Source organism: Heptranchias perlo, chromosome 21 (genome assembly GCF_035084215.1).
Source record: "Heptranchias perlo isolate sHepPer1 chromosome 21, sHepPer1.hap1, whole genome shotgun sequence".
NCBI lineage: Eukaryota > Metazoa > Chordata > Chondrichthyes > Hexanchiformes > Hexanchidae > Heptranchias > Heptranchias perlo.
In genome coordinates this window covers 44,280,093-44,286,899 of record NC_090345.1, presented here as the reverse complement: position 1 = coordinate 44,286,899, position 6,807 = coordinate 44,280,093, and the positions used below count along the sequence as shown (strand labels likewise).

Below are 6,807 nucleotides of genomic sequence, written 5' to 3'. Positions count from 1 at the left end.
TTATCAGCCAATAGTCATTTGAATGATCTGCTTTGTGACTGCAAGCCTAGAAATCGCTTCGAACAAAAATTAAGCAGGCCGCATTTTTGTTGCTGACAGTCAGAAATTGGGCTGCTTCACATCCAGCTGAAGGACACTGAATGTGAGACCTACTAAATTTGCCTGTTGTGCAGCAATATCGAAATAAAACGGCCATCTTTACCTATATTAGAATGGTATGCAGGAGTGCAGTAATCTTTTGAGTGTGAAGTCTAAATGTGCAGGTTTTGCAAGGAGTTGGATAATGGGGATGTGTAGTTACGCGCAGAATCGCTAACTTTTCAGCAGGCTGGTGCAATAATGTAACCTCAGCTTTTTTTTTACCGGCAAATGTCAATTTGTCCTAGGAAAGGTGCAAAAACCCCTCAAACGGGACCCGTTGGTTTTATAGTCAGCAGAGACTAGCTATTGACGTCACTGGAGGAACTGATGTCCCAGACCACATGTGGAGATTATGTCCTCAGCTTCAGGCAAAAGGAGAAATGACAGGACGGAACAGGCTGCACTTAACACAAGATGCTTATCGGGAAGCAAACAAAAAAAACCTACTAACATTTTTCAGGTCTGTTTTTTTTTTGGGGGGGGGGGGTGGAATGTAAATGTTTCCGTTGGAAATAGGGTGAAATTGACATAAATTGGCACACGGCGCAGTGCACTTGCTTATTCATCTCGCAGTATATTCACCTCTCGGCGTATTTTACTGTATTGTTCATGAAGTGTATAGTACAAGAATGAATGAAAAGTAAATATAGAATGAAATGGAAGAGTAAACATTCTTACTGTTTGTTGGTGGAATAAAATATAAATGAACTGTAGGAAGATTTGTGAATATGGGGACATGGTCAGAAACTGACTGAATAATCATTTGCAGCATTTTGGAATATGCTGATTTGCCCTTTTCAGGGTCAGTTTAATGCACAAGAGTATTGTATTTCCAGCGCCACTTACATTTAAATAATTAAGATATCAGCTGTATGTCGAGGAACTTATAAAAGTCCAAAGAACAATTCTCCCAGGGTCTCAAAACAGGCCTGTTCAAGTGAGAAACATTTTGATTTTTAAAATATGTTTTTACACAACTTTCTCTCCTCCTGGGTTACAGTTCCACCCGCTGGGAATCGTCCAGTGTCTCGCCCATAGGGGTTTCATTTTCCATGCGTGAGGTTAGACCGAACGCTATTCAAACCTGACAGGGGCAGGCGAGCTTGCCGTTATCCACACTCACTCTTTTACAAGGAAAGCTGCAGGAGGGAGACTGGGATGGGGGAAGGCAAACCTGGCTGATTTTCGCTTTTCCTAGTCCTGGGGCTGATTGAAGCGCCACTTTCACGGCTCCATGCTGGGATCGAACCTGTGGCTTAGTACCACATCGGGCAGATGCATTTATCACTGAGCTCCTAGCGTAGCTTCTCCCCCAATGTCATGTCTTTTTGATTAGATCAATAAGGGTGGCACTAGGTTGCCCCAGTGTCATTAACAGAAAATCACTTCTACAAGGACCCCCTCATCTGAGGTGGCACCACTAATATAGTATAATAATTTAAACATGAAGTCTAACTAAACTAAAACAAACTTATAATTCTAAATTGTAATATTATTATCCATGTCAATTAGATATTCTATGCCCTGGGGTGCCCACCGGGCACGGAAGGTCCCTAGTGTACCGGAGGGCACCGCATGCCCCCTCACCAGGGCCACCCGGGCACGGACAAAAGATAGGCAGCCAGACCGACCCTCCCCGTGGGCCGCGCCCATCCTGGACCTGGACGGCTGCTTTAGCCGGGACCAGGAGCTGACCCATGAGAAGGCCCTCCGATTTACCCGCCCGCGTCTGTGGCCAAAGATCAGAAGTGTGGGGCTGAAATTCAGCCAAAAAATTGAGGAGGGCCCCCTCGCCTCATGTGATTTCTCATTAAAAGGATGATCTCATCCTACCCAAGTAATTGGACCAGAATCCTTCAGTGCACTGGGACTTCCAACAGACCAGGGTTTGGTACAGTGAGATCAAATATTGGATGGCATTATGTATTTGCACTTTTTTTTTGAATATCCAAATTTTTGTTAAAGTATTAGCTACCTGATATTGTGGTTCACACTGGTACTTGTTTTGACAGAGGAAATAGCTTGGAGTTATATTGTCCCGCCTGCATCATTCTCTGGTCAGGGAAGAGAGGTCCATCAGCTGTTTTCTGACATTAAACACCCCTCTGCCTCTCCAGTAGAATTTTAAAAATCAGGTTTGCTATGGTTGTAGTTAAATGGCAGCTGGTTAAGGCTACATCACTTGAAGATGGTCTCTCATTGCTCCTGATAAGCAATCTTAGCATTAATTGATTTGATAAAGATTGGATTTGTGCTATAAATTCTGAGACGGTGCGATGTGAAACTTGCATTGACTCCATGCAAAATATGTAGTAAAACTAACCCATAAATGCACATCAAAATAAGGTTAATAGTGGATGTATTCCACTGACTCCTGTATAACTTACACCTATACTTTTATCTCACTGCCTTCAATAACATCAAATTCCACTTATAAAGTACCTTTCATGTAACAAATGTCCCAAGGCACTTTACAGGAGATCAGAGGACACCAAGCAGGAAATTCAGTGAGAAATTACAACAGGTAACTGAGGATGCAGTTGAAGTGGTAGCTTTCTAGGAGGCTTTTGTCTTCAGTCCCCGCCACAAACTCCGTTCCTTAGCTACCGACTCCATCTCTCTCCCTGGCCACTGTCTAAGTTTGAACCAGATTGTTCGCAACCTTGGCGTCCTGTTTGACCCTGAGCTGAGATTCCAACCCCATATCTACTCCATCACCAAGATCGCCTACTTCCACCTCCGTAACATCGCCCCGTCTCCGCCCCTGCCTCAGCTCAACTGCTGCTGAAACCCTCATCCATGCCTTTGTTACTTTTCGACTTGACTATTCCAATGCTCTCCTGCCCGGCATCCATCTTGCACCCTCCATAAACCTGAGCTCATCCAAAACTCTGCTGCCCGTATCCTAACTCGCACCAAGCCCTGTTCACCCATCACCCCTGTGCTCACTGACCTACATTGGCTCCTGGTCCGGCAATGTCTCGATTTTAAAATTCTCATCCTTGTTTTCACATCCCTCCATGGCCTCACCCCTCCCAATCTCTGTAATCTCCTCCAGCCCTGCAACCCTCTGAGATCTCTGCACTCTTCCAATTCTGGCCTCTTGCGCATCCCCGATTTTCTTCGCTCCACCATCGGCGACTGTGCCTTCAGCTGCCTAGACCCTAAGCTCTGGAATTCACTCCCTAAACCTTTCCGCCTCTCCACCTCTCTCTCCTCTTATAAGACCTCTTTAAAACCTACCTCTTTAATCAAGCTTTTGGTCACCTGTCCTAATATCTCCTTATGTGGCTTGGTGTCAAATTATATTTGATAATCGCTCCAGTGAAGCATCTTGGGATATTTTACTACTTTAAAGACGCTATATAAATGCAAATTGTTGTTGTTTTGAAGATTGGGAAAGAAGTGGCAAGATAGAGGGGGTGAGGGAGAGAGTTCCAGAGTGTTGGGGCATGTTGGCTGAAGGCTCTGTGAATGGATTGGAAGTTGGGATGCAGGGGGAACAAGGTAGACCAGAGTCAGAAGAACAGAGGGTGCATGCTGGATTGTAGGTCTGGAGAAGGTAGCTGAGGTAGGGTACAGCAAAGCCATGGAGGGATTTGGAAACTTGGATTAGACTTTTAAAGTTGATGCAATGGGGGGGTGGAGAGCCAATGAAGGTCAGTGAGAACATGGGCGATAGGTCTGGGCATTGTGTATATGTAGCAGAGTTCTGGATGAATTGTTTCTCCACGTTGGAATTCCCTGCCTAACCCCTCCGCCTCTCCACCTTTTTCTCCTCCTCAAAAGTCATCTCTTCTACCACACTTTGGGTCATTCATCTTAATTTCTCTTTCATAGCTCAGCATTAAGGGCATTGTATAAATAGAAGCTGTTGTTTGTGTAGGATGGAGCTTAGGAGGACAGCATGAGAGAAATCAGGAGAAGCCACCTCCCATAACTTCTCTCCTACTCTCTTGCTAGGTGTCCTTCAGCCTCCTGTAAAGTGAGTTGGGACATTTGCTACGTAAGAGGGTGCAGTGTAGTGTGGATGAGGGTTTCAGTAGCAATGGGGTTAAATAGAGATATAGGCAGGCGATATGACACAGGTGACACAGGCGGAAGTAGGCGATCTTGATGATGGACCCAAAAGGTAGGGCTGAAGCTCAGCTCAGGGTTGAACAGAGCTGAACAGAATGTCTTGCACATTGCCAAAAAATGCAAAGTAGTTATTTATGCTGCATGCATCGTTTGAGTTTTTGTTATGGTGCGAGAGCCAGATTCCACCAACGATTTTTACAGTGAGATCTGCTTGATGCTTAGTTCCATAAAGTCTTTCTAGTGTTGGCCTTCAATCATCATATTTTCAAAGAATCAAGACATGATAATATATTGCTTTAATTAGGTATGGACATGTTTAGTTCCAAACAATGTAACCTCAGTACATTATTTTGACTGGCATTTAAATGGCAAGATACCATTTCCATCTGTTCATATTTGATACGTCTCAGTTCATCGTATGAAAAGAAAGGAGCACGTTCATTTATATAGTGTTTTTCATCACGATAGGCTTGGAGAACTGGGTCTTTTTACTATAGAAAAGTGTAGAATTTGGGGAGATTTGATTGAGGTCTTTAAAATAATAAAAGGGACTAGATTGTGTCCATTTTGATAGAGTATTTGAATTGGATAAGTAAGGGAGAACCATGCGACATACATATAAATTACATAAATATTGAACGAGAAGGTTTTCCTTTTCACAGAGGGTCATAGACCTTTGGAACAAGTTGCTGGCTTGTACAGTGAGTGCAGATTCACGGGAAATGTTCAAAAAGGAGCTGGAAGAGTTCCTGGCTACGGCTGATAACACAAAAGGTTCGCAGAGTATTGGGTGATGTGATTCATGGACTCTGTGGAACTCATTTTGATCGCCTACGGAGAGCTCGGAGAAGAATTTCCCAGATTTTTACCCCCTGAATTGGCCTAGGTTTTTTTAATCTCATTTTTGCCTCTCCCGGGAGATTACAGCATTAGCTATGGCTCAGTGGTAGCACTCTCGTCTCTGAGTCAGAGGGTTGTGGGTTCAATCCTCACTCCAGGGACTTGAGTACATATTCCAGGCTGACACTTCAGTGCAGTACTGAGGGAGCGCTCCACTGTCAGAGGTGCCATGTTTCAGATGAGAAGTTAAACTGAGGCCCCGTCTGCCCTCTGAGGTGGACGTAAAAGATCCCATGGCATTATTTGAAGAAGAGCAAGGATTGCACTAGAGTAAGAAATAGTACAGTATTAGGTGGGATCAGACTAAGAGAGAATACGAGAAGGTCTAAGATAGGTTTAAAGTGCATGTATGTAAATGCATGAAGCGTGGTAAATAAGGTTGATGAGGTGCAGGCCACATGGGAATATGATGTAGTGGTGGTAACGGAGACCTGGCTCAAAAAAAGGGCAGGATTGGGTACTAAATATTCCTGAATACTAGGTGTTCAGGAAAGATGGGGAAGGAAAAAAAGGAGGTGGGGTGGCAGCATTGATTAAGGAGAATATTGCAGTGCTGGAAAGAGAGGATTTCTTTGAGGGGTCAAGGACAGAGTCTATTTGGTTAGAGTTAAGAAACAATAGAGGTGCCATTACACTACTGGGTGTATTCTATAGACCACCAACTAGTGGGAAGGATATCGAGGAGCAAATTTGCAAGGAAATTACAAAGAGGTGCAAGAATTATAGAGTAGTAATAAAGGGGGACTTCAACTATCCCAATATAGACTGGATAGTAATAGTATAAAGGGCAAAAAGAGGAGGAATTTCTGAAGTGTGTTCAGGAGAACTTTCTTGATCAGTATGTTTCCAGCTCAACGAAGAAGGAGGCATTGCTGGATCTGGTTCTGGAGAATTAGAGGGTTGATGAGGGCTAATGTGGTTGATGTTGTGTATATGGACCTTCAAAAGGCGTTTGATAAAGTGCCGCATAATAGGCTTGTCAGCAAAACTGAAGCCCATGGAATAAAAGGGGCAGTGGCAGCATGGATACAAAATTGGCTAAGTGACAGGAAACAGAGAGCAGTGGTGAACAGTTGTTTTTTGGACTGGAGAAAGGTATACAGTGTTATTCCCCAGGGGTTGGTACGAGGACCACTGCTTTTTTTGATATAAATTAATGACTTGGACTTGGGTGTACAGGACAAAATTTCAAAATTTGCAGATGACACAAAACTTGGAAGTGTAGTAAACAGTGAGGAGGATAGTGATAGACTTCAAGACGACAAAGACGAGCTGGTGGAATGGGCGGACACATGGCAGATGAAATTTAATGCAGAGATTTGCGAAGTGATACATTTTGGCAGGAAGAACGAGGAGAGGCAATATAAACTAAATACTACAACTCTAAAGAGGGTGCAGGAACAGAGAGACCTGGGGGTATATGTGCACAAATCTTTGAAAGTGGCAGGACAGGTTGAGAAAGCAGTTAAAAAAGCATATTGGATCCTGGACTTTATTAATAGAAGCATAGAGTACAAAAGCAAGGAAGTTATGTTGAACCTTTATAAAACACTGGTTCGGCCACAACTGGTGTATTGTGTCCAATTCTGGGTACCGCACTTTAGGAAGGATGTGAAGGCCCTTAGAGAGGATGCAGAAAAGATCTACTGGAATGATGCCAGGGTTGAGGGACTTCAGTAACGTGGA

The 6,807-nt window shown here is 43.7% G+C and overlaps 1 protein-coding gene across 1 annotated transcript in view; it reads left to right on the top strand.

Moving 5' to 3' along the window:
* The first annotated feature begins 478 nt into the window (after nucleotides 1–478).
* Nucleotides 479–6,807, top strand: part of rhobtb1 (Rho related BTB domain containing 1) — a 67,424-nt gene continuing 61,095 nt past the window's right edge. The window contains exon 1 of the mRNA XM_068002599.1: nucleotides 479–601. The gene's annotated coding sequence lies outside the window, so the exon portion shown is untranslated. The remainder of the gene's footprint in view (nucleotides 602–6,807) is intronic.